The sequence below is a fragment of the Condylura cristata genome, unplaced genomic scaffold (assembly GCF_000260355.1).
Source record: "Condylura cristata isolate star-nosed mole 26May11 unplaced genomic scaffold, ConCri1.0 scaffold00018, whole genome shotgun sequence".
In the NCBI taxonomy this organism is placed as follows: Eukaryota; Metazoa; Chordata; class Mammalia; order Eulipotyphla; family Talpidae; genus Condylura; species Condylura cristata.
This window is the reverse complement of record NW_004567119.1, coordinates 12,293,025-12,312,599: the sequence shown is the minus strand read 5'-3', so window position 1 is coordinate 12,312,599 and position 19,575 is coordinate 12,293,025. Positions and strand designations below refer to the sequence as shown.

At 49.3% G+C, this 19,575-nt stretch overlaps 1 protein-coding gene across 1 annotated transcript in view; it reads right to left on the bottom strand.

The window, feature by feature from the left end:
• Positions 1-19,575, bottom strand: part of KIAA0922 (KIAA0922 ortholog) — a 125,351-nt gene that overhangs the window by 99,650 nt on the left and 6,126 nt on the right. The window contains exon 2 of the mRNA XM_004685206.2: positions 18,839-18,882. The gene's annotated coding sequence lies outside the window, so the exon portion shown is untranslated. The remainder of the gene's footprint in view (positions 1-18,838; positions 18,883-19,575) is intronic.

The window sequence follows — 19,575 nt, the reverse complement described above, 5'->3', positions numbered from 1 at the left end:
GTATAGCGAGATGGGTGGGGGGAGGGGCCATATAGCCAGATGGAGAGGGAGGGGGCTGTACAGCGAGATGGGGGGAGGGGCTGTATACCCAGATGAGGGGAGGGGGATGTATAGCGAGATGGGGCTGGGGAGGGGGCCGTATAGCCAAATGGGGAGGAAGGGGCTGTACAGCGAGATGGTGGTGGGGGGCATCGTGAAAGGCAAATGCCCCTGCCTGGACCTCAGTGGGCCTCCTGCCCTGGTGTCACAGAGCTGCCTCGTCCTTATTAGCCTTTATATCCCAGGCTTCCGCACAAAATTCTATTGAAAGTGTTCAGTGGACTTGAACCAATCGTTCTGCGTCCCTTTGGCCACGCTGCTGAAGCCAGGTCTAGTACTGTCCGAGGCCTTTCAAACAGATTCCTACCCACTAAGTCCAGAATGTGAGCTATTTTGCTGCCCTGACTAGGAACTGGACACTCTGAAACCAAGCACTCTCTGGCTCTGGGCAGCTTGCTGGCACTCGAGGAATTCACCTTCTGGCCAGGGCTGACGTCCACTCCCTGGCCAGCCACATCCTTCTCAACATGCCGAAGCAGTTCCATGCGTGTCTGCTAATCAGCCACTGTCCTTGCCCCAGACCCCCTTTTCCCTCCCCAGGATTGAGCAGCTAGAGGGTAAACGCCAGGCAGAGCAGGGCCGCAGCCCAGTCTCCCACCCCATGTTTAGAATAGCTGGGAATTGGGCCCTGTGGCATCAGCCTCAAGAGCCCCTCTAGCTGACAACTCCGCCCCAGCAATCCCAAACTCCTGTTAACTAAATAGCTCTTGACATAATTGTGCCCTAAGTGCCATGGGAGGCTCCTCAGGTGAGGAGACTGCCCCCAGGTCACTCAGGCTCCCCGCCCCTCAGGACAGGGTGGCTGAGTCAGGCCCCAGCTCAGCTAGCCCTCAGTCTCCTTATCCTGAAGCTGCTAGGTCAAGACTCCTTACCGCCTACTGTACCTTATGGCTGATAGGTAAAAATAAAAGAACATTTCACTTTCTGAGTTTTGAGCCTATCCTTTTAGGCCACACGAGTGACATTTTTTTCAATATGAATGTCTTCCATCTTGCTCAAATACTTGACTACATTCTCTATATGGACATACATTCTCTAGACTGGACATACAGTTTAGAAAAATGTTTCTCATTTTTCCCTGATATAAATTAGGTTGTTCTTAAGTTTCTTCCCAGTGTAAACCTCTGGACAGCATTGTCTACATCTCTGTCCACTTACCCCTTCCTTCCTTTAGAAACTCCTAAGAGTGGAATGTCTTAAACATAGCCACCCTTGGCCAAGTGAGTACTACCACAGGCCCAGGAACCGCTTTCTGTGTATAAACCTCTAGTCCTCATGCTGTCTTGTGAGGGGAGGCACCGCTCTGCCCCAGATTCACAGAGGAGGAAACCGAGGCTCAAGTTCATCAAGTTCCCAGGGCGAGTGCGGCGGAGACAGGATGCACATCCAGTACCAGGCCGGATCAGGCTCCTTTGAGGCAACTGTTCCTACAAGGACAGGCCCCTGGAAGCCAGGGGTCAGTGCAGCCAGCTCAGGCAGCCGGCTATGCAGGCAGAGGACGGGCCCCTGGAAGCCAGGGGACAGTGCAGGCCAGCTCGGGCAGCCGGCTATGCAGGCAGAGCAGTGGCAATGGAAACCCACAACCTGCTCCGCTCACAACAGCCAAGGTGAAGCACTCACACACAAGGCCCGTTCTGAGCCTGCTTTACTGAATTCGCATAGCAAACTCTAGGGTGGGTGCTTAGCAGTACCCCTATCCCAGAGACGGGAATAGACCGAGGCTTCTGCCAACTTGCCCCAAGTCACAAGCTAGTAAGTAAGTAGGAACCCGGCTGCGAACCCAGATGGTCTGGCTCTCGCATTTCATCAGTCGCTGGGACACTATTTCACAGCCCTGCCCTGGACCTCCTCAGCGTTCTGCCAGAACAGCCGTGACCTTGGCTCACGTCTCAACTTCCTTGCCGAAGGCCCTGCTCACTGCTCAAGCCCCCAGCTTTGTCCCCACTTTCTGTTCTGTTCTTCACACACACACACACACACACACACACAAACACACACACACACACACCCGCCCAGTCCTAAGCCAACATTCTCCAAAGCCAGAAAAGATCTAAGTAAAAAGAAACTGAACTAAAAAGTCAGCGCATTAACACACACCACTTCACGGTCGCCCAAGTGCTATGCTCCTTGTTGTGTCTGATCCTGGAGCGAGGGCAAAGCAGTGTTTGTCACCAGCAGCCAAGCCGAGCGTCTCAGGGGCTTTCTAGGAACCGCCAACTCCCCACCTGTGTGTGGCCTTCTGGTCATTGATCTAACAGAACTTTCTTTTTCCCGGATGCCACTGGGTTTCTTAGAGAACGTTCATGCAGAGCTCCCAGCCTTGAGACTCAGACAGTGACTTTAGCAAAGTTTTGTGTGTATGTTTATTGTATAATACAGACTCAAAGTGGTCTCTGAAATCTCTCTCCAATTAAAGAATCATTAATTTAGAAATGTAATGATTTGGATAAGGGTGAGTGAAAATTCGAATTTTGAACAAGCTCCCTCTATGTTTAATTTAGAGGGAACAAAAGAGAAAGATGTTTTAATATTAAACATTTAATTATGAAGCACTATGTACTAGCAAACCACTATGTTGATTACTGGTGAGGTCATCATGGCCATCTTGATTAGAACGCTCTGAGTTAAATTAAATCATTTTGAAACTATTCTTTTAAATAATCTTTAAACCAAAGTTTCCATAACTTAAAATTGTACTTTCCGGCTCTCCCTGGTGGTGCAGCGGGTTAAAGCACAGCACTAAGAAGCTAAAGCCAATTCAGCATGAGTTCGATCCCCGCCCTGGAGCTGACCCACATGGCGCGGCAGACCTCTCCTGACTCCCCCGCTGCTCCCCTCAGCAGTCTGCTTCGTCAGTCGCCTGTTCTGCTCCCCGCTCTGTCTCTGGTGAAGCCTCTCACCCTGGCCTGTACCCCAGTTCTATATACACAAATAAACAAATCTTTAAAAAATTAAAACTGCACTTTTGTAGACCTGTGAATTAGCATTTCTTTTAAAATAAATGATGCTCATTCCAGATTACATGTCTTGCTCTCTTCGTAGATTAGGGAGCAATGAAAGGCCCGTCATTCAGTTGGCATCATGCCTGCAAAAGTGAGCGATTCAAAGCCTTGGGGCTTGACCTCTGCACTGCAGCCTCAGCACAGGCACTCCTTGTCAGTTGTGGCAACATCTGAGTCCTTCGGGGCCTGATTCAATAGCCACAGCAAGACAGGGACAGGAGATATTTTCTCATGGGAGGTTCTAAGACTCAAATAAGCTGATATTAAAAAAAAAAAAGTGAAATGTTTGAATGCCATTTAGTTCTCTGCACTCGGAACCTTGGTCTCATTATCCCCCTTTTCTTTACAACGATGGGGAGATCCAGCAAGGAAGACCAGCTCTGTCCTTTAAGCTAAAAATTGTGCAGCCAGCACGTCCAGGAAAACCAGCAGGCTAAAGCACACTTAGTTTTAAAAACTAACATTTTTAAGATTACATTATCCTAAGTACACTCTGGGCATAATAAAGGCGGTAAGAGCCGTCAGATTCAGGGCTCTCCACTTGGGGCTTTTGTACGAATCTGCACAAAATCACTCCTACCCCCACCCACCCACCCATGCGCCTCCCCCCAGGGCAGCAGGCTCATCGGGCAACCCTTGACTGTGTGTTTGTGTGTGTGTGTTAGGGGGATGGGACTTATCAAATAAAATGTCCCAGTCGGCCTACCTCTCCTACTAGCCCCTTAACTTTTCAGGGTTTCCATTCCATGAAAAATTTAGGGTGTCAATATCCATAAACATTAAAAGCAAAATATTTAAATTTACTTATTAGAATAAGAAATACGCTAAAGTCTCTTAATCGGGTTTCCTTTTTTAGAGCAGGAGTGAGTTGCAGAACTGACACACAGTTCTGCAGGAAAAAATACTCTGAAAGTTACAGCAGTTTAGGAAACTAATACACTACAAGAGGCTAAGTAGCTTTTGGATAGTAAAAGTCTTCATTTGGGGGAACCAAAAAACATTTTCAAAAAGGGCAAAAATGCAACTGAAGAGTGACCCAGAGAGCAACGGTATTAAATGTGTATAGGGGTCTTTTACAATAATGCTAAAAAAAGATACAAACTGAGCAGAATAAAATGAATAAATGGAACAAAATACTTTCAATTGACTTCCAAAAATAAGTGATTTTTACTGACCACCTCAGCTGATTACTGAGGGACACAGCCCTGGTGTGGGTCCCTCAGAAAGCAGGACTACAAAATGCTGGAGATTTAATTCCACATAATTAACAGCTATAACAGCCACTACCCAATCACTCTCCCTGCAGGGGAGGAGCCCCAGGAGAGTCCCCTGCCACTTACTTCCTGCCCAACCCCCTTCTCTTTTGTTGGTGAGTATGACAGGTGTGCAGGTGTTGGAAGCATCTGTCTCCTCCAGTTTCCTCTTGCATGACCAGTTCGATAGCAGAAAGACAATGTAAATGAGTGCACAGAAGTGGCAGGCTCACGTTCACCAAGGGTGTCAATCCCTGTCAGTCCCTGCATCCCCGGCATTGCATGAGCCACAGAGGGACTTCTGACCTCTCTAGGCCAACATCCAGCACACATCTCTGAGCTGAGTTTTGGTTTGAGGTGCTTCTTCTTTGCTTCTCTTTCTTTCTTGAATCAACAATTTCGGTTTCTGAGGAAGAGCAACCCAACTTCAACTGGACCCTGACTGTACCCACCAAAACTTCAAAAAGTTTAGGCAATTAGCAGAAAAGCTTCCTCCCCTAATTATGTGGTGAATTAATGAAACCCCTTCCCAGCTACCTAAATATACTTTCAAATTAAAACGGAGCCTGAATTTACAACCCAGGTTAAATGGATTAAAAGATTACGGGACAGAGAGTAAGAGCTTTCTCCATCTCACTCTCACATTTCAACCTCAAATTACCCCAGGTCTCTAATGACTGGAGTAGTCAACTGGGAAGGCACCTAATTACCCATGAATTACGCCGACCATGACCAATTTTAGGATCACAGATCAGATTTTCCCAAAACATGAATCTGCTAATTAAGTTACATGAAAGTCAAACTAACAGGCAATTTGGATGTGACATTTATCCACCTGAAAGCTGACTTCTAGGTGAGGTGCTAGCGTTCACGACCACAGCAGCTCTTCCTTGGGCTGCCTGTTACACTCGAATAATGCCCCAGGAAAGCATCTGCAGGCAGGAAGAGACTGAGCTTCGAGATTCGAGCATTTCCAGGAAACAACAAAAGGCTTCTCCCGCCAAACCAATAAATAGCTCACAGGGATGTGTTCCAGCATGTGGCTCAACCCACACGGATTCATTTGCCATCTTTAAACAGGTAATGAAACAAGTTGAAGAGACACACAGACACAACCCGAGACACCACACACACACACACACACACACACACACACAAACACAAAGAATTCCCCTAGACAGGTCCCGGCAGACACACAAAGGACTAATGCAGAAATAAAAGCCAGTCTACCCAAAGGCCAATGAGACCTCAACCTGTAAGCCCCAGCAAACAGCCAGCAATCCCCGGCAGCGCTGAGTGAGAAGTCACGCTGGTCACTAAGTCAGGCCGGTCACTCACCAGCCTGCCAGCCAGCCCGCAAGGCCCCAGAGTTGGGGCCCAGCTGGCCCAGGAGGGAGGGGGCGCTCTCAGGCTCGCACATGGGTCTGGGTTGAACTGCCCTGCTAAATGATGTTGGCGTGCTAACCCCAACCCTGAGAATGTGACCTCCCATGGAAAAGGGTCACTGATGACATTAGGTAGGATTCAGAATATCGGAGGAGGTGTAACAGGGGGGTCCCCAGGAAAAGGGGAAGTTCCAAGTTCCCTGCCCCACACAGAAGGAGGGTGGAGCTGAGGAGAGAAAAGCAGAGAAGAGAAGGAATTCTGAAGAAGGAGGAAGCAGGAGGGAGAGCCAGAAGGAGACCTGAAGCAGCCACATGGAGCAGGGAGCCTGTGAAGAAACCGTGTGTGTTTTTTGGCCCTGGACTGGTTGAAAGGGATGTGGGTGAGAGACCCGTGGGGAGGTGACTGTGGCAGTGTTTACCTTGATTCTGATTTTGCTCCCAGACTTGTCTGGCCATTTCTGACCCTTTTCTATGGGTCCTGGCCAGAAGGAGCTTTAGGCTTGTGGCAGCTTTCGGGCCAATCCCTTTTGGGTTGACTTTTGCCCACGAGGGGCTGGGTCACTTCAGGTGTTTGATTTAGACATTATATTCTTTGTCTTTCATGTTGTATACTCATGGTATTAAAGTTCCTTTTCATTAAAGTCTTATATGTTTTATCTTGATGTGGCGGATGGCAGGACCTATTTGGAGCAGGCAGGTTTGGATGTTCAGGGGTGCCCCTCTCCCTGCCCTGTAACAAAGGGGCATGGCTGGGGTTCTCAGAGGATGGCTCCATGACACCACGAAAGGATGTCCTCGTGGGAAGACATGGAGCCAGACTGGGAGAGGGACCCCTGCTGAGAAAGGCACAGACCTTCAATGCAGCTGGCAGGGAGGGACTGGGAAACCCACAGCTTAAAGGCAAGACTCCAGCTTTCCAAGGGAGCCACCTTGCTTTCAAACTTGCAGCTTCCAAAACTGAGAACAAATTACTGTTGCTTCAAGCCCCGGGGTTTCTGGCAGCCCTGGCAGAATCCATCAGGCTAGAACTTGGGTTTCCGCCTCTTGGCCTCTCCAGCCGCCCCTGGGCTGGCGACTGCTCCTACCACCCCCGCGAGCCACGGAGAACCCACCCTCTGTGGTCGAGCTGGCGAGGCCTCACTCCCCTAAAGTGCCACGTGACAGGCCCTCCGCCCCACCTGATTTCTCCCCTCTAGTACCCACAGGCCCCCGAGCAAGCACCCCGCCCTGCTGCAGGATGTGGAAGTTCCCTTCAGTGTGGGCAAGCCTGTGCTGCTTCTGTCCACCCGTTTTCTCACAAGAGTTTTCCAACACGTCCTCCAGTTTCTAGCTGAGTGACATCTTGCCCCACACCCCTCCCCCCTCCCGGCACATCACTCTCACTCTCCCACAGCCACGTGCCCAGAGGGCACCGGGCCAGCCAGGCGGGCTGAGCACACACACCTCCCTGTCCTGCGAGGCCGCGCCCACCCAGAACTGAGACTTTTTGTTACTGGGCCAAGGTTTACTGCCAGACTCACTTCCCTTGTAAAGCGTGAATTCACCCCAGCAAGTTCCAACGTTCACCCCTGGACGCTAACCTGTGAGGGCCTAACTCACCTGTTTCACAAGCCTCGTGGACCCCAAGGTTCCACGGGACTGCCACCCCCATTCTCATCCCATGGACGGAGCTAGAGGCACCCCAAGATCGGTCTGCTGAAACCTGACACGGTCCGAAAGAAGTGTGGATTCTGGGCCCAGGCTGTGCTCCCGGCTGGAAGCACTCCCAGCTTTCCCCTCCCCCTTTACCTCCACGACTATTTCTGCCTCACATTGTTTGATCTACAAAACTGCATTCTGAAATGTGCTTCCTCAGAGGCCTTAACCTGGGCCGCTGTGTCTCAGACTTGAGCTGCGTCAGAATCACCTGGGGGCTTGTTAAAACAGATCATGGCCCCTCCCAGGAGCTTCTGACTCAGTAGGCCTGACAGGGTGGGGTGGGGTGGGTTGGGGTAGGATGATGAGGGCAGGGGTTCTGAGAACCGGTCCAACCAGTTCCCAGGTGGTGTGGTTCCTAGTCTGCACACTGAGAAAAGTCGCCCTACACCTCTCATTCTCCAGGAGCATGGGGGTGCTCAGCCAACCAGATGTCCACCCCCTTCTCTCCCTGAGGCATAGCCCTAGTGGGGAAGTGGTTCACAATGAGTAGCACCCGTTTTTGACCTGTGAGGTGTAAGGGGATGTGAGCTGAGTGGTGCTCCTGAGAAAGACGTGCAGGAGTGAAGGTGCTTTTAATCTGCCTTTTTGCAAGTTCAAGCAGGAGATGCCAGGCTGTGAGGCCTACAGCATCTGGAAACCATATGGTAGCCCCGGGAGGAGCTGGCTGGGTCTCCAGGCCAGGAAAGAAAGGACCCGGCTCCCAGGTGCTGATACTCACCTGCTGAGTAAACCATCCCAGAACCGCCCTGCCTCCAGGCTTCTTGTTAGGTGACATAAGACATTCTTTATTGTTTGAGCTGGTTGAGTCAGGGGTTTTTCTGTTACTTCAAGCTGAAACTATCTAATCACCAAAAAAGCAAGCTAACCAGACAGCATGTCCATCTCGGGACTAAAGGCAGCCTCTCAACACCTACTCCAGAACTCCAGCTGATTTTGTTGAGAGGTTTGCCAGGAGCCAAACCACAGTAGGGATAACCAGACAATCCGGCTACATCTACACAGCACTGCCCCCGCTAGCCAGGGCAGAAAGTGGTTTTCCTACCTAAATTTTTTTTTAAGATTTATTTATGTATATGTACAAGAACTGGGGCACAGGTCAGAAGTGTGGGGGTGAGAGGACTCACCAGGGACAGAGTGGGGAGCAGGAAAGGCAGATATATTGAAATACACTGCTGAGGGGAGCAGCAAGCAAAACAGGAGAGGTCTGCACACTATGAGGGTCACACCCCAGCCAAGCCACCAGGGGTCGAACTCATGCTGCAGTGGCTGCCCAGAGCTTGATATGACTGAGAATGTAACTCCTCTGCCAACAGGGGCACCCCTGGTATTTAGATACAAGTTTTACAATAGAGAGAGGCCTTGGATCATGTCCCTAACTCTGCCCTTCATGGTTCTGCAATCTGAGACTACTGTCTCCCCTTTCTTGCCTGTGCAATGGGGCCCCAGCACCTCTGCACCTTGCTACCTGAGGACAGCCACTCTGAAGGTACTTTGTGAGCTCTAACGTACAATCCAAGGGCACCTATCCGTCTGATGTTTCATGGACTAACTGGAGTAGCATGCTTTTAAGAAATAAAGATTAACATTGACCCCAGAAGAATTACTTCACCAAAAATTCATACAACCTGCATCTGCATAACCAACAACCGCGATATTATTCGAAGCAGACTTGCCCTCGTGAGTACTTTTATGGAAATTGAAGGAACCAATGGCCACAAGACAGCAACACCCTGGAACCAACGTGGTAGGGGGCCTGACGCCAGGGTGGGTTGTTTTCTACCTAATTTTCACAATGGTCAAGCTGGGGAGACGCGCAGTGCCCTTGGCTTTCACTGATGTTATTCTCTGGGACAGCCTGCAAACACAGCTGTGTTTGAAGTGGCTTTGGACACTTCACAGGCGGCAAATCATCTTTCCTACAGAATTGAGTTTTAGGGGCCCTCCCTGGTGGTGCAACAGGTTAGGACACAGCACTGCAAACCAGCCACTTCAGTGCAAGTTCGATCCCCACCCTGGAGCTGACCCACATGGCGCAGCAGACCTCTCCTGACCCGCCCGCTGCTGCCCTCAGCAGTGTACTTCGTCGATCTGCCTGTTCTGCTCCCCACTCTGTCTCTGGTGAAGCCTCTCACCACCCCTACACCTCTGGCCTGTACTCAGTTCTGTATGCATAAATAAATATTTTTTTTTTAATTTTAAAGATTTTTGGAGGAAAAGAAAAAAGAAGTCAGTGGTAGTTTTTAAATGATTGAAAAGATCTCAGTAAATTTCAAATGTTTGTAATGTCAAAGAATTTTCATGCATAGAGAAGACTTTTTTAAAATCAGCATCTTCATTACTTTGGGAGAAAACACTGGGAAAGATTCCAATAAGCAAGCGAGACTTCTCGTACAATTTATAAATTACTCACAAGAACAACCCTCAAAACAATGATTCCAAAACACCTTCAGGAAGCACCACGGCAGCCGCTGCTTGTGAGGAACACTGCTTAGACTACCACAGTAATGATCTGTGAAGTGGCAACAGTTTTTGTTACATTTATTATGGAGAACTCTCAATTACTCCAGAGTCATTTCCCATTCGGAGGACTGTAACAAGTAATATGATGACAATTCACTTAAATTAGAGTAACAAGCTCCCAGGAGACCCCATCATCTTAATATTGGTGTTACTAGACAGAGAATACTGCCTTGGGAAATTAGAATTCTCCTGTGAACCTCGAGATCCCAAGCCCTGCCCCCTCTTAAATGATAAGAAATTCAGTGTCACAACATATCTAGAACATCTAACTATACAGAACGAATCACGCCACTGTGCCAAGAGATGGGGATCTTTCTAGACAGTGCCTTCTAGAAAGATCCTTCCTCATCAACAGAGCTGGCAAAACAAGAATAGCACAATGCTCACTGCATAAATGAAGCCTTAAAGAGACCCCATGTCGGCTCGCTCTGGCTATCAAGCAATAAATGTGCCTGAAGATAATAAACTGGTCTCACTCTCCCTTACTCACAGTGGCACCTTCCCTGACTCTCATATGTTTCTGCACTTTTCTACCACGTGGTCGTTTCCACAGGCATATCTTCCCCAGTGGGGGAATCTGCCTAGCTCTGGCTTCAGGATGCACACCTGACCAGGATTTCACAGCGCACCTTTCTCTTCAATACTATGATGAGTACTTAACTAATATATAATATAGTATATAAATAACCATGCCAAGAGGTGGCAGAGCTCATGGAGACAACCAAGAGTCAGATTTCCACGGCCTAGTGAGGCCACCTCTTCTACCAGCTGTCAAGAAGTGAGGAATAGGCCCTCCCTGGTGGCGCAACAGGTTAGGATGCAGCACTGCAAGCTGGCCACAGCCGCTTCAGTGCAAGTTTGAAGCCCCGGAGGTGACCCACATGGCGCAGCAGACCTCTCCTGACCCGCCCACTGCTCCCCTCAGCAGTGTACTTCGTTGATCTGCCTGTTCTGCTCCCCACTCTGTCCCTGGTGAATCCTCTCACCACCCCTGCACCTCTAGCATGTACCCCAGTTCTGTATGCATAAATAAATAAAACTTAAAAAAAAAAAAAGTGAGGAATACTCAGATGCTGGCCCTGGTTCTGGCCTGGACTTACCAAACCCTATCGATCGCTCCAGACTTTTCAGGGGCGTCATAATAATGAAGCATTTTGCCTGTTTTTATTTTGGATGAATGCTTCAAAATAACACCTGGGATGCTTAAAGTTGGTTCAAATATCTTTTTCAATAGAAAGATAGAAACTAACACAAACCAAATCACTTCAGGGTCTGTAAAAAGATGTATCTAGAAGAGGAAATTTTAGTGAAATTTCAAATCAGGATTCGAATCCCATTTTCCTAATGATATAAGTGAGATTTTAATACTATTTTTGTAATTATTTAAATGTCAAAAACTTTACCGAAAATTTCATCACCTGAAGAAACCCAACAAGGTCTCTGAGGCTTGAACACAATTTTAATAGGTACCCATCACCCTATTTAAAAGTTTGTATGCTAAAGAGAACATCTATAGTCAGAGAAAATCGCTTTATGTTGTGGCCATGAAGATCATGGCTCAATGCATTCGCTGTGCAACCCTCTCGGGGCCCACACCACACTGGAGAATGTTCCAGGGAGCACACAGACACAGAGCCAGTAAGTCGTTCTTCTCTCTTTTTTTTTTTTTTAAAGATTTATTTATTTGTGCATACAGAACTGAGGTACAGGCCAGAGGCTCAGGGGTGGTGAGAGGCTTCACCAGAGACAGAGTGGGGAGCAGAACAGGCAGACTGATGAAGTACACTGCTGAGGGGAGCAGCGGGCGGGTCAGGAGAGGTCTGCCACACCATGTGGGTCAGCTCCGGGGCAGGTGGGGATCGAACTCATGCGGAAGCGGCTTTAGCTTCTTAGTGCTGTGCTTTAACCCGCTGCGCCACCAGGGAGGGCTGAGTCGTTCTTCTCTTTAAAGAGGCACCAGGTACAGTGACCTGACTTAAAGGCCACACTCTGTAATTCCGGCCCTGGCATGGAAGTTTCAATGGCAAACATGCCTCAGGGCTTGGAGAGGAAGGACATGCGACACACGACGTGTACCCAGGCTAAGACACTTCCATGTTCGTCTAGGAGCTGACACCCCTTTATTTAGCTGCTGCTCACCTAGGTGTTGGGCACCACCAGGTGATCGGCTGAAAGAGCCTCACACGGGCACTTGGGCATCCGGAGAAAGGCCTTTCAAACCAGAGGAGGAAGGGCCCTGGCCTGCCTCAGAGCCAGCGAGTGGTGTGGTGCAGGGCAGGTGGGCTGGTAGATGAGAGGAGTGTTCTGGAGAAAGAGAAAGGCCTAGCCAGTGTGAATGAGAATGCCGGGAAGTGAGAAGCCGGAGAGGAAGGCGAAGAGGTGAGCGGGGCCCGGCTCACAAAAAGCCTTCTATGCCAAGCTCCAGCAGCTGCACTTCATCCCTAGGTAAGGGCCTGCTATAAAAGCCTGTTTGTGCAGGGAGCGCCAGGAAAGGGTATAGGCTGAGACGCAGGGCTCGGCAGGACCGTGAGGCTCGCCTGGGGCAGCTATGAAACGGAGGCCGGAGCTCTGAAGAGCCAGCCAGGCCTGGGGAGCGGTGACGGTGGCGGGAGGATGAGCCGTGACCCTGACTTCGGGCCTATGCACAGGAGGGTCTGGTGCCTGCACACCGCCAGTTACCAGCCCTCCACTGCTAGGCCAGGGGAGGAACCTGTGTAGGAGGAGGGAAGTCGAGAGGACCTGAGTGAAAGACTCAGTTCAGGATGCACTAAGCAGCACCTGAAGGCTCAGGGGAGCTCTCAGGAGGCACCTGAACAGGTGAGACCTCTGGGCAGAAGGTACAATCTGAGTTCAAGCACCTTCTCTCTCTGTAAAGCCCCGAGAGAGCAGGCAAGACTGGGGCTGTGGCAGCTGGAAAGAGAAGGTTCTCCATGGGGCTTTGGGGAGAGGTGTTCAGAGGACAAATGCAAGGCCTTATCAACAGGTCAGGAACTCTGGGATTCTGCAGAGAACATGGCTTTCCATTTCTAAAGGCGAACAAAGAAAAGCGAAGAGTAGCTTCACTCCCTGTGGGGACCCCAAGCTCCCCCTTCATTGCCAAAAGGAAGTTTCCCTAAAGATTAAGTCATTTTTGTCTGCAATTCGATCTTTCAGTGTGTGGCTGAGGGTTAATGAGATTTTTCTTCATGTCTGACTCCTAGGATCTGCCTTTAACGGATGTAAACTGTTTCAGGGAACACATTTTACTGCTGTTACTGATCAGATAAAAGCACATTAAAAAGGAACAAAGAAAACATCCCGGATACTGTACCTTCTCCAGTCAGTATTTATGGTTTTTATGTAACCATTTTTAAAAGCTGAAATAGTATACTATTCAAACTTTGCCAATACTTAAACGTTTCATATTCTAACAAACAGACCCAAAAAGGCTTCTTGGAAGGACGAACAGCGTCGGACAAGCTTCCCAGGGAGTATCATTTCTAGGAAGGGCAGCAGTCTGCTCTCGTTTGCCCTCATCACTGAATCCCACCAGCAATCTTTCTCTCTCAGCGAAAGAGTAGATTACTGCTGATATCTGAGAACACCCAGGAGAAAAACGGGGATGGGGAGGAAAGAGGGAAGAGAGTCTGTCAAATATTGCTCTTTTGGCTTTCAACCAAATACAATTACAGAGAGTTCGCAGAAGATGAAGTCAAGACAACATAAATGAAATCTTCCATGAGAACTATTACCCTGAAATCTTTCCCAAACTGCCTCTGAGATGATACGCAAGCCGCTCTAGAATTCTCCATGTGAGAATTAACCAGGGTCTGTGCCGGCCCCACCCCAGGCAGCCTGCAGGTGAACACAACCTCCACATACCTAGACTGCCTCCCGTGATATGAGGTCAAGGCCCACCTACGCTCTTCTTGGGACATCCTGACTCTGGTTTATGGTCACATCTTATTTCTCGAGTCCAGAGCGGGCAGCTGCCCTCTAAATGGGCCGTCTCAGAGACAACGTGCTCATTCTGTGGAATTCCCAAGGGCAGCCTCCGCTGTCTGGTACACCTTACTATCATTAAGAGTTGGCATGGGGGAGGGGGTAGCAGTTGACATTGGAATCACAAAAATGTTTGCAATTGTGCAAAGAAAGACTAGGAACTTCGTACCTAAGATTAAGGACCAATGACATTCAAACAGCAGGGCAAGTCTAGTCTTAGTGTACAACACAAAGAATAAGTATCCTGATAAATGACTGCGTAAATATATAAACGGGGAGCATGGACAAATCTCCCACACAGAGTTCTGAGTTATTTATGTCGGCAGAGCTTAACTCCACTTAATGACTGCAGCGTGTGCGGGACTCACAGAGGTGGACAGAGGAATCCACGAGGAGAAGGCCCCCAGCCGGCCTCAGCCAGGTGCCCGAGGCCACGCCAAAGCACTGAGTCACGCTGACAGCAGCGACCTCTGCCCGGTGACGAGCATGGCGTCTGCGATCACAGCTCCCATCCCAATCCCTGAGCCCCAATTCGACCATGAGGGAAAACCAAGCGCCCCCAAATGGATGCACATTTTACAGAATCCCTGACAGGCTAAACAAGAACAAGGAAAACCGACACAGTGTCAACACCAAGAGGGTCGGCCTAGACCAGACCAAAGGTGACCTGGCAGCCGGCAGGGGTCCTGGACACAGGGCGGGCACTGTGGGAAAGCCAGTCCGCTCCGAGCGAAGTGTGGAGTTGAGTTCACCGTAGCTCCAGTGCAGGCTTCTGAGCTGGGGCGAGGCACCGCAGTGGCAGTGGGTCAGCTGTAAATCTACGCGTGGTCTAAGGCCCTCCCGGGGGGCGCAGCAGGTTAAAGTGCGGCACTGCTAAGCCAGCCGCGGCTGCTCCAGCTGGATCCCCACCCCGGAGCTGACCCACATGGCGCAGCAGACCGCTCCTGTCTCCCGCTGCTCCCCTCAGCAGTGTGCTTCATCCATCTGCCTGTCCTGCCCCCCACGCTGTCTCGGGGGAATCCTCTCACTCCTGTACCTCTGGCCTGTACCCCAGTTTTATATGCATAAATAAACAAATCTTTAAAAAACAAAATAAAATAAATGTTGCCTAAAGGGTCAGTTTATTTGTAAAATATGTATGCATAAATAAACAAATCTTTAAAAAACAAAATAAAATAAAATAAAAATAAAATAAAATAAAATAAAATAAATGTTGCCTAAAGGGTCAGTTTATTTGTAAAATAGCAAGCCATGATATGAGCGTATGAGGGCCTCAAAATTTCTTTTAACTTAAAATTCCTCCTGCACAGTTCAGGGAAGTGCACTGGACTCTGGTGGTGGCACACGGGTGATCTGGTGATGGGAAGCCCACGGGGATGACAACTGAGATGGAAAAAGGCATATAATGATGTAAGAATAAACTATTATACTATTATATTATTAAAAAAAAAAAAATTCCTCCCGCCCATCAGGGGCATTGCTCTTCCAGAGATCATTTTTGGAGAGAACTCCAGGACCCACATTTTCAGAATGTGAAGACCAAGCAGATTTTCTAATCCAGCCTCCCACCCGTGGCGTGATTTTTGTCTTTACACATACGGAACAAATCTCAACAAAAAATAGCCAAAAGAAACAGAGCTCTAGAAGTCAAAAGGAGAGTGAGTCGGGCTAGTAGGTGAACCGAAGCTGAGAAGATTAAAAACACGAACGTCGGGCCTGGTCAGACCAGCACCAGGACGGGGCATGAAAACCCACCAGACGCGGTGACCGGCATTTGCTTCAGTGGCAGGGAGGAGCCTGTAGGGGCAGGGAAGGGTCGCCCACCAGTCAGTGAGCCGTGAGCTGCTGCTTCAAAGGGCTAAGAGAGCCACTGATGTGTATTTTCCTCAACAACAAAATAAATAAATAGAAAATAGAAGTGGGAGCAGCGGGTGGTAAGATCAAGCAGGATTTTCCAAATAAATAAGTCAGCATGCCTTCCGGAGCGGCCAGGTACAGGCGGTGGCTGTGAAACGCATCTCCCGCTGCTAACCGCTGGTGCAGCTCTCTCACCCCACACCGTCCCACCCCATCCAGCACCAAAAGACCAAAGGACAATACTTCCGTGCTGCACAGAAAGTTGGTGGAAGAAACCAGAAATCAAAGGCACAGGCACCTCAGCTGGCTGACCTCCCCTGGCCTCCGGCCCCAGCCCCAAGCAGCCTGGGCCCCAGCTCCTTCCAATGCCCGTGGTTTCTGGGCCTCTCTGCCTTCTGTCTCTGGACTTTCAAACCAAGCCTGACATTCCGGAGACGACCAGCCGGAGTTCTGACTCTCCCACAACAGGCCCCCTATCACATCATCATCCTCTCCCCAGAGGCTCAAGCCAAATTCTAGAAGTCGTCCACTGAGCTGTCCTTTTCCCTCACTCTCCACACTGATTCAACAAGGACTAAATCTTTTCCACCCCAGAATTCAACTCAGAACTTTCTATGTCCCCCCAACCCCACAGCCACTGGCCTGCTCCGAGCCACCAGCAGCACCCTTCAACTTTTCTTACTCCAACCACCCCAAGAGGACTGTGACAAACTCCGAGCTCTGTCACATATACTGAAGTTGTCCCACATTTAAAATTTTTTAAAGATTTTATTTTGCATAAGAGAACTAGGGTGTAAGCCAGAGGGGTGGGGAGGTCAGGGGAGTGAGAGGATTCACTAGAGACAGAGTGGGGAGCAGAACAGGCAGATCCACTGAAACACACTGCTGAGGGGAGCAGCTGATAAAACAGGGGCGGTCTGCTGCGCCATGTGGGTCACCTCCCTGATTGGGGATCGAATTCATGCCTGAGTGGCTGGCCATTGCTTGATATCACTGAGAATTTAGCTCCTGTGCCACCAAGGAGGACCCCACACTTAAAATTTTTATGAGTTAAATGGCGGCGACGTAGCTTCTGGCACATTGTAACAATTGGCACTTTTACTAAAACCGTCGTTTTTAAATATATCTGGTGAATTCTAAATACCATGGCAGTGATGGCCAATCTCATCTAGATTTGAAATCCACAAAATAGGTTTTCCTGTATTGCTGGATAGCCCCTCCAAGAACTTTAACCTAATATAGCTTTATCTTCACAGTCTTTTGCTATGAAACTATGGGGTATAAATTAAAATTCTGGGGTTTTAAAATGTTTTCCTGTGACTATACAGTCTAAATGTTCTTCTTTTATTAGTCCACAACTGATCAAAATAATCAAGTTGACAAATTTTGACAATTAAACATAAGTCAAATTTCAATGAAAAACTATCTTTCAATGAGCTGGAGAAAACGGTCTTTGTTTCTCCATCTGGTTTATGTAAATATTACTTACTGTTAGAATGAGATAAGGTAAGATGGTATCAATTTAGTCTTATTTTCCTTGTTGTTTTTTCATGTAAGCAGGGAGAAACCTGTTCACATAAATGTGGATGGGAGTGCTGTTACAGCAACCCAACATACCCTAACCTCCCTCAGTGTTATTTCCAAAACTCACACTTAGTCTCTATTAAAAATGCCTTTGGATGACCCAACAACTGCCAATTTGACTGGGACTCTGCCTTCAGTTTTGTACAAAAATTGGAAAACCACCAGAGTTACAAGTGCACTTGTCATCCCATCAGAGTGAATCACTTTCTTCTCCGCCTTAATAATTTCAAACTTCCCCTAACCTGTGTAGCCAAGACAGCCCACAGAGCACTGGGCTGGCTGAAAAATGTGCCTTCTTCTGGTAAGGGGAGAAGCGAGATTGTGACAGTGGAGATAGGGAACGAGAACCTGCAACCTCAGATCAGTTTCAGGAGAGTATGTGCAGCTGAGTACCCAGCAGTTATTCTGGTGCTATCTAGCGGTCTCACGTCTCCTCCAAGGACATAGCCCAGTGTGTGACCGCCAGGCTGCCCCAGGGCCAAAGTATGTCAAATGTAATTTATGTCTTTGGTTTGCTAACCCCTGCTTAAAATCTTTTAACAATTCATACCACACTTTTAAAAATAAAGTCCAAGGGCCTCCCTGGTGGCCCAGAGGTTAAGTCTCAGCTCTACCACTGTTTAAGCCCACGTGATGGTCTGAGATCGATCCCCAGCCCCAGAGCTGACCCACATGGCGCGGCAGACCTCTCCTGACCCGCCCGCTGCTCCCCTCAGCAGTGTGCTTCACTGATCTGCCTGTTCTGCTCCCCGCTCTGTCTCTGGTGAATCCTCCCACCCGCCTCACCTCTGGCCCACACCCCGTTCTCCTATGCAGAATAAATAAGTCTTACAATAAAGGAATAAAAAATGAAAATAAAACCCAGCCTCCTTGCTGTGGCCTGTCAGACCCTACTTGGTCACTCTTTCCTACGCACAGGGCCTCCCCTGTTCCTACTGCTGCCACTGCTCCCCACGTCCGGCTCTGGCTTTGTCACTCCACCCAGACTGTGCGTCCTCCCTGCTGCATGTAGCACCTGCACGTCCTCCAGACCTCAGCGTGTATGGAATCTCCTAAGAAGGGTCTCGCCTGGCCACCATTCAGCGCATCATTCTTTACCAGTCAGCTAATGCTTGGCAGTTCTTAGTTTATAAGCATTAACTGTTGTGTTTACAGTAATGTGATTCTCCACTACACGCAACACAGCTCTAATGTCTTCTGTCCTGCACCCACACCCAGCTCATGCCTCCCATTGGTGAACAAGGGCGTAAAATGCCATGGGAAAGGGCGCGTGCTGGGGAGGGTGTCTGGCAGCTTTCTGTACCACCTTATTTTAAAACAGCCATGTTAGCTAGGATGTAACTAATACAGATACGCGGCATCGCACTACATACACAAACACAAACACACCCCGAGCTTGAGACGGCACCCAGAGTGGGCAAGGAAATTCAGCAGGTAGCCACGCCCAGGCCCCCCTTACCTGTGCTCTTCGGAAGGCTCCTCCACATCCTCTTCAGAGTCACCCTATTGACAAAGAACAAGCTTTAACGGGTTGCTTCAAAGGAACAAGAAAAATCCCCCAAAGAGACAGGTCTTCGGATCTCACAGGGGTGACAAACTGGGCCCGGACATCTGATGGTGCCCAGGGGTCCGGGAGAATGACACAACCAGGAGTCCCCTTGCCAGCCACCCCTTAGCTGATCACAGTCAGTAAATGTCCCGTCAGGTTCAGTCACATCTGCACCTGCTCTCCAAATCAGCTCCACACCATCACCCTCCAGAAGCCTCTCTGTAGTATTCAAGTTACTGCTACTAGATCATACTTGAGGTTGACTGAAATTCCCACAGCCTGAGAGGCACTGGGTGGCTCACAACAGTCAGGACACTGTCTAAGGGGCCATTTTGACACCAATGTAAAAAGTCTGGTACATGTCACAAATGGCATAAATAGCACCCTCACCCAAAATAGCCTCCCGGGCTGAGCAAAACCTGACCACAGGTAGTAGGGGAAGTGCGGAGGGACCAAAAAAGGAGTCAGAAACAGAAACAAAGGGGCAGGCCCCTGAAGGGCGACCTGTGGACCTGGACCTGTGGGCCTGGACCTGTGGACCTGGACCTGTGGGCCTGGACCTGTGGACCTGGACCTGTGGGGCTGGACTTGTGGGCCTGGACCTGTGGAGCTCTGAACCTGTGGGGCTGGACCTGTGGGCCTGGACC